This window comes from Sinocyclocheilus anshuiensis, unplaced genomic scaffold (assembly GCF_001515605.1).
Source record: "Sinocyclocheilus anshuiensis isolate Anshui unplaced genomic scaffold, SAMN03320099.WGS_v1.1 scaffold344, whole genome shotgun sequence".
Lineage (NCBI taxonomy): Eukaryota > Metazoa > Chordata > Actinopteri > Cypriniformes > Cyprinidae > Sinocyclocheilus > Sinocyclocheilus anshuiensis.
Genome location: NW_015557066.1, coordinates 187,552 through 201,207, shown reverse-complemented (window position 1 = coordinate 201,207; position 13,656 = coordinate 187,552). Strand labels below are relative to the sequence as shown.

General features: G+C 37.6%; 1 long non-coding RNA gene across 2 annotated transcripts; it reads right to left on the bottom strand.

Moving 5' to 3' along the window:
* Nucleotides 1-1,276: 1,276 nt before the first annotated feature.
* LOC107676674 (uncharacterized) lies at nt 1,277-9,394 on the bottom strand. Of its 2 annotated transcripts, none has more exons than XR_001632760.1 (3): nt 9,264-9,394; nt 5,837-5,956; nt 1,277-1,386 (listed from the first exon to the last, which is right to left on the bottom strand). It is a non-coding gene; the product is annotated as an uncharacterized LOC107676674 (long non-coding RNA). The 2 variants fall into 2 exon arrangements; XR_001632761.1 differs by lacking the exon at nt 9,264-9,394 and adding an exon at nt 8,176-8,505.
* Nucleotides 9,395-13,656: the final 4,262 nt, after the last annotated feature.

Genomic DNA, 13,656 nt, shown 5'->3' with positions numbered 1-13,656 from the left:
GAGGAGCTGATTGTCATCACTGCGAGTTACTCTCGCTGCGCACGCTCCGCTCTCGCCTGGCTGTGTTTGATGAGAGCGTCCAGGCTCGCGATCCCGCTGGCAGCGGTCCCGCTGTTGCCGAGGAACAGCGCAGACCCTCGGGGAACCATGGTTACATACGTAACCTAGAGACGTTTTTTAATATTATATATTATTTCAATAAATCTTTATTTAAATAACAGAAAGGTTTTTAATGGTTTTAGTTTTAGTTAATAACCCTGATCCATGCATGTGTTTCTTCTTTTCTTTTCTTTTCTTTTCAAAAAGATGTCATAGTTGGATCTTCCCATGAAAACAACAGACTTATTTCTGGTACCATATGCAGGACTTCTCCAATCATTTAGTCCTCCTAAACTCCACTCCTTTCTTACAATCAACAACCAATGGATAAAACCAAGTCCCACCCTACATTTTTCTTCTTTCACTCAAATGTACATCACAATACAAAAGAGTCTAATTAGCTATAGGAATGAAATAAACATGCATTAGTTGTTTGCTTTGTTCTGGCTTCCATACTTAGTATTATAAAAGCCAATAGAGGCCAAAACAGGCTCATTAGGCTGAATGGAATATATTTTGAGGCAAGATTGTAATGTTTATTCATGTAAATGTGATGGGGAGCGGGTTTCGAGGACGGCACAGACGCAAATGACCACAATTATAATACTCCGCAGATGCACATGTCTTTTTATTCATGAAGAAGAGATTGAACTGGCATTGAACTGGCACAGTAATGTGTCCATGTAAAACATGACAGTTTATTCACTTTCTATCCTGCCTATTTGTCATAATTTTTAGCAATAACCAAACCCAGCGACCCTGCTTTGATGTTCAGCAAACAAAAGCCGCCCGACGCATCCCATTACCGTGAATAATTAATTTGGAGATGCCTGGATGGAACACGTGGCACTCGCTCCCCATCTCAAGACTTTCCAAAATCTATCGGCCTTAGCATTGAGCCTGCTGGGAAAGCTTCGTCACACAGGGATTGACAAAGTAATTCCTCACCAGTCTGGAGCTGAGGAAAAAACAGACGCAAGGAGGAAATTAGGGAAAAGTGTCTCCTGAAAATAGTTCATATAAATAGACTGGAATCAGCAGGAGGGGGAAGTGGGACTGGGATCAGACACACAGACAATACTGGATGAGAGAGATTGGCTGGAGACATGGAGGGATAGAAAGCAGAGTGAGAAAGAGGTTGACACCATGCTGATGATTCATCTGGTCATCTCGTGTGCACACTCCACCCGCTCCAACAGCTGCTCCCGTCTCCTCTGCTGGGTGCTGTGAGAACAGGAAATGGAGAGTGAGCTGTTTTAAACATTGGTGTGTCCTACCCGTGGGGCACTGCAACAAAACAAAAGGCATCTCAACTCTGCCTTTGTCAATTATTTCATTTCTCAAACCTTTACATTTTTCTCTGCATTTTATTCTAGCATTGTTACAAACAAGACGTGGCAAGAAATAATTGATAATCTGAAAAAGATAACTATAATGTTGTGACACAAACTCTCAAGTCAGTTTCACTATAATGAATTTGTCATTGACTGTCACTCTGTCTCTCTCTCATAAAAAAAACAAAAACATTACAAAACTGTCAGTCGGGTGGTACCCTTTCAAAAGGTACTATTGTACCTTTAAGATACTAATATATACCATTTTGTGGTAAATAAGGTACAAAGATATACCTTAGGGTTTCGTATACCTTTTTTTCTGAGAGTGTGGCTACTGTGATGATGACTTCTTCTCTAAAATGAGCCGTCCAGTCATATATTGTGACCCCAAAAAGTATTTGAACACTTTTGGATGTTTAAGTCACACTTAAAAAAATAAAATTAATTCCATTTCATGCATCAGACCAAGTTGCATCTGCTATTTAGCCATTTTTTAAGTCAACAAGGTTGAGAACCACTGACTTAAGAGGAGGGTTATAAGCTCCATGGAGATCCCTGTAAAGACAAATATAGAAAAGTGACCAAAAATAACCAAAATAACCCTTCATTTTGCCTTTTATCATAATGAAATAGACACATAGTCAGTACCGTACCTGAGAAATCCAGGCAGACAGTGAATATTCTACATTTCCACACCTCACCTCTTTCCACTCTTGCTAATATTAATTGGCTGGCTTAAGAAACATCCAGGTTTGAGTGTTATACTGTTAAAAAAAACATGCAAGTTGTAGTGAAATGGTAGCGTTGCCAGGCATTGAGAGGCCATTAGAGTCGACTTTGATGGTCAGAACAGACTTCAAAATGGCAGAAGGTAGATCTGTTTGTTTTCTGCTAGTACTTAGATTATAGAATCACCTAAACTTGCATTAGAAGTACTCTCTGCTTTTAAAACCTTAGCTACACTGTCATGCATGCTAATATTCCAATGTCTATTTCTTCTGAACACCCTAAAATAGCTCAGCTAGAGACAAGCATGGAGCAGTACTCACTGATTTATTGCAAAGCTGCATTAAAGAGGTAATTGTGTATAAAGATCAAGTGTGTTTATTGTCATCAGCCTAAATTTGCACCTCAATTATCAGACACGAATGTCCTGAGCCAGGTGTAATCAAATGGCACAGCAGTATAGGGCACAAGGGTGTGAGTTTGGCACAGAGGAGTGAGCAGACAGCCCAAAGGCTTGGCACTAGCAGACAGGCATCAGAGATCAACACGTTAGCAGGGGCAGAGCACTACTGCTGTGTGTGTGTAAGTGGTGTGGATGTGGATGTGCAGCGGGACTTAATCATGACCTAAGCACACTGGCCCCAGAAAATGAGCGTGTATTTCTTAAGTAGCGTGTGTAAGTGTCTGTGTATGTGTGTGAGAGAGAGAGTGTCAAAATATGGTCTACAGTCTATGTATGGACATGTATATGTGTGTGTGCAATATCAGTTCAAATAGTTTCACAATAAAGTGAACTGAGAATTGGTTCTTATTCAGAACCGGTTGCATTTAAAAAAAAGAAATACAGGTGTGGTGTATTTTACAATCAGGTCCAGCTGGATCTTCGGTATGCTACTTTGTATTTTCCAACCCAATCATGAGAAAAGGTGACTATTTTTATACAATGGATTTGTATGGAAACATACGATTATTAGAAAAAAAGGTCCACCCCTAAACTTAAATGTCAGTAAGCAGATCGTACAAAAACCTATGAATTAGATTGTAAGAATTCGTACAAATCAGTTGTCACGAATTGCCTGCTTTGTTTTTGTTTTCATTTGTTTCTATCTATTACCTGTTTTCATTTGTTCAAGTTTCCCGCTCCTTGTTTGTTACTATGGTTTCTGATTAAAGAGTCATCACCTGTTCATCATTTGAGTTCTAGCTCCCTGTGTTTTTAAGTTCCTCCTTTTCATTCATTTGGCATCTGGTATTGTTTGTGTGTAGACATGCTGTTACGTTGCCTTCTCGTAATTGGATTACCCGAGTTTGTTTTATTAAAGAACCTTTTGTTTGTGGACATCTGTTTGAACCTTTTTCATCATCTTCCTCTGAACCTGATCGTGACATCAGTCATCAAAACAGAAAATAGTTATAAATCACCATAAGTTGTTGTATTTTCAAAAATGATTGGCAATTTTCAAACACTTTCAAATCTTATTTGCTCTAACCTATTGGAGATCCAATTGTTATCTTACTCTCTTCCATATTTGGTGACAAAATACCATGCCGAACAGACCTTATAGTCAGGGTAGTGGCATTATTAATTTTGACAGGAATGAAAACGATGCTGTGGGGGTTAGAAGTGCAATGTGTTCAATGGACTGTACTGTTGTTTAACAACATACCAACTCTTCAGCTGATGAAACATCTTTCCACAAGACTTTTTAGTTCAAACAACAAATGCGAAGTATGTTTTCAGGATTGAATCCAACACTCCACACTTTGAACTTAATGTTTTAGTTAGATATTTAGTTATATAACAGTTTCATGATTATGTCAACTAATCATGTTTGCAGAGCAGCAAGGTCTTACCAGGGAGTTCCTGGTAAGTTTTTCACAGAGTGTTCAGACCTGGTTTCATATGTCAAGTTTTGAAGTCAATATGTTTTGAACTGTATCACGTGGGAAACCGGTGATTTCATGGTGCACTCAAACACACACACTTAAGATTTAGATCTAGAGCAGTTGCATGTATTCATCCATAACATATTTTAATGACATGTTGTAGACGTTAGTTTTTGTTGACATTTCTGAATTTGTCCAAAATGTAGTGTTAGTATTTGTTGAATCAGGAACAGGACTTTGACATTGCAGTGTAAGCAACATTTTCTTGTCTCAATAGTGCGTGCAAAGATGTTTGTTATTTTTTCTTATCAGTGTGCTTGTGCAAACATTCACTCGCTGGCTAAATATATAACAATGTAGTGCAAATTTTGCCTCAAAGGATTTAGATTTAGAATTAGCCAATGTTTTAGCATATTAAAAAATTAAAAAACAATAACAGCTCCAGTGAACTGGCTGCAGGCCACAACAGAGACATATCAATTGCATAATATATAATTACCATGAGTAAACATGGGAGTACTGTTTTCTTATTTTCTTCTGAGTGTGTATGTTTGTATGTGTGTTTGTTTGTTTGTATGCTCCAGCTGTGCTGTCACTCAAGGAAACCCACTACACTCATAACACACTGGCCTTTGCCCTCTAAAGAGGATCTAAATTTGCTGTGCTGGGCAGAAATTTAACCTAGTCATAATTACATGCACACTAAAACACAATCCTCTCAGCCCCCCTAAAACCCAAGAGACTCTAGACTTGAACTACAGTCCGTTTTCCCATCCAAATTACTACCCAAAACACGAGCAAATTTAAATTATGTCAGCATCGATACACATGAAGTCAGATTTTGACTTTAGCATATTAACAGTCAGTGTTCTCTATTCCAGACACCACAGTCACAAGATCCTAGAGGCAGTGACATCGGCATGCCTTGGAAATAGAACACCTATACAGGGAATTGACCTATCGGTAAGCCTCTCCCCTCAAACGCAGATGAGCCAATGGCAGCTGAGAATCAGTTGCACGGGGACCGAAACTCAGACATCTCTAGGTTTCAGCGCCATAGAGAAACATTGGAAGATCCGAAGCTCTTATCGGTTTGATGGGGTTTATGCTACAAAAATGGTAAAACGATGTGCCTGGGGTACTTGTAACACTGATGCCAGGTATCCTGAGAGGATGGCTGTGGAAGACTAGTGCATGATTGTTCATCTTTGGTACACAGCAGGTTCACATGGTGTATTAATCCAATGATGTGGGCGCAGTAACCGATTCAACCCCAATCCCAATGAAGACGAAAACGTTCATTTTCTGGTTGTCATACTCTCATTAAGATACAATTAAAATTAGTGAGCCCATTTTAATGTACAAACCTAAATAGCTAACTGTTCTCACGTCATGTACAGTGTACATAAACGAAGGTCTACATTTCAGTGCCTCTCCATATTAAACTAGTTAAATGTAAATTAATTTAATCTTACCCTGCAGTACATGAACGGTGTTGATTCTGGATGTTGTCATCTGCGATCATGACAACCGTAACATGAGGCTTCTCCCACTTGCATTGTGATCTGTAAAGCCTCACTTCCAAATTAATCTTGTTACCCACCATATTTATTTTAAAATCTTTTATATATCCCTCCATGGCATATTTAAATCCCACTTGAATGCTCCTTGATGAGAAGTGGTCCTTCTTTGTCCAAAATTTAACAAGGTTTTCACACTTACAGCTGTCATTGTATGACCCTGTTTGTTTGTCCGAGTTAGCAACATTAACTAAGGGGGACGGGGCTAACCGATAGGTCAATTCTCCTCTTGACCGGGTTTATATAGGAGACTGGGTTGATGGACCGTGTGGCCTCCAGATGGGCACTCCGGCCTGGACAGCGTGATCAGAGGTGAACCAACGCAGAAATCTAAATGGAGCAGAAAGACAAATACGGCAGTCTGTACATTTAGTCAGTTCATTCCAGACAGTTAATGAGGACGGACACTAAATGAAAATGGTCAAATGAAGTGCATCTTAGGTTTGCCTTTGACAATAGGAAGTGTAGAAGGTGGGCTTTAATAGTAGACTGTTACTCTCCGAGATATGCTGCAGCAGATTCTACCAGTGGTTAGGGAATAGTCATCAGACATTTTGCTCATTTCATTTGAAAATACAATGCTTTGCTTGTGCTTAAATTTAATTTAATAATTATAAGTATAATAAAACCGTTAGTTCTGGTCCTCAGCTTTGATTGACTGAACATGGGTGCTTATATTTAGTCCTTTTCACAGTTTTTTTCACTCACCTTTTGTTGGGGATTCTTCATTGACTCTTTCTGCTGGATATATGGTTATGCCAGTGGGTGGAGACAAGTAACTATCTCTAAAAGGGAGTCATTGAATAATTTATTCAACCAATTCTTTCAAACAACATTGATTTGTTTAGGAATGAAATGCTGGGCCTGTCCAAATACCTACACTTGTGGTCTTGGCCACTTGAGAGCGTGTGCATGCAACAACAAGTAAGTCCACAAGACTGTCCCAGGTCTTAAAAACACCAAAGCTCAGTGCTCTTAACGCACACCAAACCCACACTTGTGTATTCGAGGCTAAGTGTATCCCATCATGCATGATAATCAGGAACTCACATTCTGAAATCGCGAGCCAACACTTGAGCCAAATACAGAAAATATGTCATGCAAGTAGACAAGTGGTCAAGTGCAAAGACCGCAAGTGTGGGTATTTGGACAGGCCTTCTGTTTTGGAGATGCACAGTAGTGGATTCTGCTTGAGATTAGTTTGGAAATGAAAGCATCAATGAAGGTTTTACCAGGAAGACTCCTAATGCCACATCATTCATTCATAACTGTTATTGGCCAATCACAGCTCGACACTTGGAGTATATAAGTACTGAACTTTCTCTTTTATGTTCGCAGTTGGTGACGTTGACATTACCCTCCATCCTCCTCCCCACCACCACCAGGTTGGTCCCTGTCCGTCCAGGGGTAGGCGCCACCTCTGCCTTCATCTTCAGGCAGGACCAGCCAAATCTGCATCACCAGGATTTGGACAAAGGACAGGGCCTATGCCAAAAAACCTTTCCATGTAACTAGACTTGATTCATTGCAGCTTGCTACCATCTGTAAATTCTTTATGGAATAAAAACCATGTAAACGTTCACCTACCCTCTGACTCTTTCTGGTAGATCTTTTTTTGTTTTAGTTATGGTTCCTGTCATGTGTTTCCCTTGCCCTTATGTAATCCTGCTATTGGTTGTCTTGTTCATGTGTCTTGTTCTTATTGGTTGATTTGGTAATGTGGTTCTTAGTTTTGTTTTGTGATTGGGTCATTGTCTTGATTGTTCACAGGTGTTCCTTGTTTAGTCATTTAGTCTTGTGTATAAATAGCCCTCATGTTGCCATTTCTCTTATGTCTAGCTTTGTTTGTGTAACCTGCTGTTGGTGACTCGACTCGAGTCAAGTCATTGTTTATTGTGTATCTGCTCATTCTTGGATATTAATAAACTGCACTTGGGTTATTACAACGCTCGCCTCAGTGGAAACGTTACAATCTTCTTGTTTACTAAATTGTTTAAAAGAAATGTCATTCTATAATCACTATAAATCATGTTGTTGTTCTGAATGCATTGCTCCTTTAGCTAAACTACGATGAAGCATTCCCACAGTAAAACGTCATTAATTTTTTAATATAAATAATATACCTAATAATAATGCACATTTATAACAAAATTTGTCATATCAACCTGGCATTTTTAATTCAGCTGCTGATGAAATGACTGCCGCCAACATTTGACTTCTTGAAAATCGAATTTTTATTTTATTTATTTATTTTTTTGATGGAGCAAATGGGAATCGTGTAGGCTACTTCTACAGATGTTTACAGTGCTAAAGTTTACTTCCGCATTCCATACCCGGATATGTGAATAGGGTTCATTCAGAACAACAGTCTGGAACATATGATATTGCTACCAAGCATTGTAAACCTGAGTGGATGCATTCATAATCTGTGAGAAACAATTTGAGAAAATTCTCACAAATATGAAGCAGAAGGTTTTTCACCTGAGCTATATTAATAATCTGCTGACCCAAACTCCATTGACCCTCAAATTTCAGAAGAAGACTCTCACCTGTCATGGAGGTTAGGAAATAAACGTGCAATGTTAATGATCTTGAGTGGGCATGATAGGAAGATGTTGGGGCAGCGTTAGCTGTACTCGTCCCTGTTTCCATGGCAACCCCAAAGTGCTGCTAGGAGTGTGGCATGTGCCAAAGCCGACTGCTTATCTCTCGTTCGCTAAGTTTCTATTCATAGTGCTCAGTGGAGAGCCACGCTGAGGATGGGCATGTGGCAGGTACAGTTGGGCTACGCAGCCCAGCCCAGATCAGACCGTCTCATGCTGATTTTAGAGAAACGCAGGGTAGAGCGTGAGGGGGGCTGGCACAGCGCAGGTGTGTGGATGGGCTGCCTGCAAAACCTCAATTCTCAGTAGTTCAGTTCAACACCTGCTATCCAACTGTGATGGGCTTTAGTGACACAGTTTTCCCCAGATAAAATCTATTAAGGCCATTTTAAATTAAGAATGTTAATTTTAGTCGTGAACAAACAGATTTACTTCATTTTGACTTTTTGATTTTCATTTTGATTTAATTGTGTTTTTGAAGAAAGCTTTCTGCCCACTTTTCAATTCAGTATGTACCTCGACATTTATTGCAATTTGAATTTATTGTTTATTTTGTCTTGGCTTGTCAATGAATTGTTCAAATGTCAAATTCAAATTTGTTACACACACACACACACACACACAACCATAAATAATATGATTTATACAGTGAAATGCTTTTTCGACTCTCTGCACATACAACAGAGATAAAATCTTAACATTTTAAAGTCAGATTATAAATTCTATCAATTACCATAAATCAGAAATATATTTTACAATGCAATGTAGATACAGAGATAGAGAGAGAGAGAGAGAGTAATGAAAAGAATGTAACAGATACTGTAGGTTACTTGTATATTTGTGGTAGGTGTATTATTTGTATTATTTTTAGTATTTCTAATAATTAATAAAATATAATATGTTTTAAAATATAAAAAACAATTAAAATAAATCATTTTTTATTATGTTATCTGTATTAAAAGTTTTATTATTTATGTCATGAAATGTACAAAACATAAATATTTCTAATTATTTGTTAGCTCTCATATCCTTACCTAAAAAAAAGCTTCCATGTATTTACGACTCAATGATCTTGACTCTGTGGTTGGACCCAAAAGTGCTCGCACAGTGAGAAGAGCTCAACTAGTCCGCCACTGGACAGTTTTTTTTTTATTTGGGCAGATGGGTTGAGCCTAGGGGACAGAACCTATGTAAATAACAGCTTTTGTGGGTGATTGTTCAAGCTCAATTGGCACCTCTGTAATGGGCTTTTGTAAAGTGGATCAGTGAGGAGAATGGCACGGCTCTATACCACAGAAAACAAGCCATTGTGGGCTCTGTCTGTTCAGTGCTAGGGACATGGAGAGTTAGTTGCTGAGAGAAATTGATCTGGCCAGGCATAACCTCTAGTCTTTCATGTGTCTATGGCTTTGGCTAGCATTGGCTTTGTTAGAATCAGCCTACGCAAGGTCTTTCCAACCCAATGATCAGCACTTTACCCCCCTGGGAGAACGGGGAGAGGCATTGGACTGCACTGAAGTCACCTTTATTCCCCATTGTGCCCACGGGTACATCAATAGTTTCAGGTAGAAGCCTGAGCAAAAAAACTGCTGGGAAAGACACTTTGGAATAAGGGAATCAGCAACAGCTTGCTGTTGTATTGTAGGCTGCCTATACACAGAAAACACTCTATACGAACTGTTTTACACGTTTATGCAATAAAAGTGTACTCATGTATTTGGAATAATGAGTAGATTGTTCAGTTTTTCCATCGTTGTTTTTGAAATATAGGTAACACTTTACATTAAGGTTCCCTTTGTAAAGGGTTTACAAAGGTGTTCATAAATGACTAATAACTTGTTTACAAATGCATTATAAATAATTGATAAGCAGTTCTAAATGCATGAATAAAAAGGGTAATTTTAATGCAATACCTGCCAAATAGTGAGCCATTTTTAACTCACATGTTATAAATGCTTATTAATATATTTGTTCATACTTATTTCACTCAAAAATAGACTAGCAGCAAAACCAGACTATTATAGCGACACTGAAGGGTGTTGTATTTATGGTTTTCACATTTATATCTCATGACTCAAATTTTCTTATATTGATTTTTTTCCTCCAAAATACATTTTGATAATTTCATCTTGGTAAACAAAATATATCAGTTTTTATACATTGCTGTGAATAGGCATCATGAACTTTTGCAGAGTATCATGGGTAAGATACAGTATTTTCACCGAAATCTAGATTTAGAAATACCAAAAGTGTCACTTGATTGTGTGGAACCCATGAATCAGGTGCAATACTTCATTATTTCTAGATAATAAGATGAAGACAGATTTTTCAAATGCTTCAGGGACACATCATATCTTAACTGAAAGGGACGAGTCTGGACACATCCTACTGGCCTACTTTAGACGGTACTTTGTGGAACAGAGTGGCAAGCATGAGGGAGCTTTTTTCTTGGAACAGATCCCAGGATGTCTGAAAACCCTGGTGAAATCGCCAGTTGCCACAAAGTTAAATAAACTGGGTCATTTAGTTTGGACAGAGACTGGTATTTTAAATAACCCCACCTGATAATACCTCTTGGTCTATATACGTTCATTCTAACTCCATTCACACCAAGCACAAAGCAGTGGGTCAAAATACCCTGAACTTCAAATTTGGAAAATGACACTGATAAATTTATTTATTTCTGTCATCCATTTCTGTCACGCGATGGAGTTTAGGTTCCTTGCCACTGTAGCCTTTGGCTTGCTTAGTTGAGTACACTTAATTTTTGACATTATTGTAGACTTGATTGCACAGACACTATTGGATGAAAATGAACTGAGCTGCATGTTGGCGTCACTAAATGAACGATGAACTGACTTAAACCTGACTTTGGAAAATTGACTGTTTACTATTGTGCTCTTTTTAGAGCTGCTTTATAGCAGAACTTAATTTTTTGTTTGTATTATTGAAAAATTATTTTCCTGTTTAACACTGTAAAGCTGCTTTGGCACAATCTTGGCAATAATATTGTAAAGCGGTATATAAATAAAGGGGACTTGACTGGGTTGACTCGGTGTTACCAAAATATATATATTTATTATTCCAAGAAGAGCTGAATATAAAATTTTAGATAAGCCATACTGTTTTAAAATAATTAGTTAAATTACCTGTAACCAATATACAGTTTGGTTACCAATTCTTTATAATATTTTCTTTCATGTTCTGCAGATAAACAAACAAATGAATACAGGTTTGAAATGACATTAGAATGAGTAAATTATGACAATCATTTACTTTTACATTTTTGGGTGAACTATACCTTTAAGGGAAGTTTAACTACACTGTAAAAATTAATCATGGGACTTGTAATTTTCATTAAAAAAATTAAGGTTATAATTAAAAATAGTGTGTATATTTTAGTAAAGAAATCGTGGTTCAGTGTTGTATAGAAAATATTGAGAACTAATAAAACCAAGAGATTATGTTTTCCTCATATTTTTTAAGGAAACTTAAGCAGTTTTTAGGCTTGAATTGAGGAACTGATTAAACTGAAAAAAAAAATTAAAGAAAGGAAGGCTACCTGTTTATTTTAAGAGAATTAGCTCAATGTTGCCGTTTTATTTTGGTGGTGATTGTTAATTCCCATCATGCTTTGCATATGGCTGGATATGGAGAGTAAATATTGAAATTAAGTGCTACTTTATGTGTTTTTAAGTAAAGGGAAACATCTATTAATGTTTAATGTAGGGCTGTGCAATTAATCTCATGCGATTGTCATGCGCATCTCATCAGTAAAGCCGGTGATTAGTAGTAAATCTCCATCACCTGCTTTCAGATGGAGCGGCATTTACTACACAAAACCTTAATTCACTGACAATTAGGCAATATCGCGTTCATTATCGCAGGCGATTCAATCTGCATAATGAACGCAATATTGCCTAATTGTCAGTGAACTATGGTTCTGTGTAGTAAATGCCTCTCCATCTGAAAGCAGGTGATGACGATTTACTACTAATCACGGAACCGGCTTTACTGACGAGATGCGCATGACAATCGCATTCGATTAATTGCACAGCTCTAGTTTAATGTTCAGTTATGTTTGACATTTGAAAGAGTTTCTGTTGTGTTGAAGTTTCTATCGTTACCACTCTCCAGAAGAGTAGAGCTTATGGTTATGGATAACTGCATACCACTATGAGGCATGATGATTTGTTCAATCAGCAATAGCTTTGCTAATGCTAGTGCAGTAAAGTTGTTTTCCTATTTGAATTATTTGGCTGTATACAGTCTTTTAATTGAACAAAATAACTCAAAGTCAAATATAAACAGGATTTACAAATCATGGACTTTTGAGTATCAATGTAAAATAAATGAGCACGTTTCACTAATAATATAAAATCATTGCGTCATAGATTAAATAATTTAGAAGATTTTACATGATTTATTCAGGTAGATTCCATTTTTAAAAAATCAAGCCTTAAAAACTACTCAAAATTTTACCTGTAATATTGTTGCCATATTTTTTTAAGTAGATACCTCATACCATTTTTTGAATCCAATTCTATATTTTGCAAATCGCAAATAACTAATAATAAACTAATAATACATGGCTATAACTTGAATAGCCTGATATGTTTCTGCCATACTGTTCACCGGTCATTCAGCCTCAGCAAAAAACAGTGTGTGACATAATTATTCAGAAAAACTCAAAGGGGTGGTTGATTATGATTTCACTTTTTGAACTTTAGTTAGTGTGTAATGTTGCTGTTAGAGCATAAATAACGTCTGCAAAGTTACAACGCTCAGAGTTCAATGCAAAGGGAGATATTTTCTTTTAAAGAAATCACTGTTTAAGGACTACAAAAAACGTCTGGTAGGGACTACAACGAGCTTCATCCTGGGTTTGTGACATCACAAAACCCGATGTTTACATAAGCCCCGCTCCCAGGAACACGCAACTACCCGTAATGGCAAAGACGGGGGCGTGACGTTTCCAGACAACGTGCAGTAGGCGGTTAGCTAATCACAAACACACTGAGCCCGCTAACCAATCAGAGCCCATTGCGTATTTCTGAGGGAGGGGCTTCATAGAACCAGGAACTCAACAGACCGTTTTGACGAGAATGGAAACTACGGTGTGAATAAAGGTAAAATATGTGAAAATAATGATTTTTTTTTTTAAACGAAGCATGAACACACGTTACACTGCACTCCATAAACACAATCAAGCTTTCGAAAAAAGCTGATCAACCACCCCTTTACTTAAGAACAAGAGGGAATATCAGGTCACTTCTCAGAAAGTTCTAAGATCAATGAACAGTAAACAGCATCACCTAGTAATTCTTATTCATTATGGAACAGTGTTCTGTTTTGCAAACAGAAGGAAAAATCTTGCTTTGTCCGTGCGATGACAGAATCATTTCTAAAAAAAATATTTTATTGTAT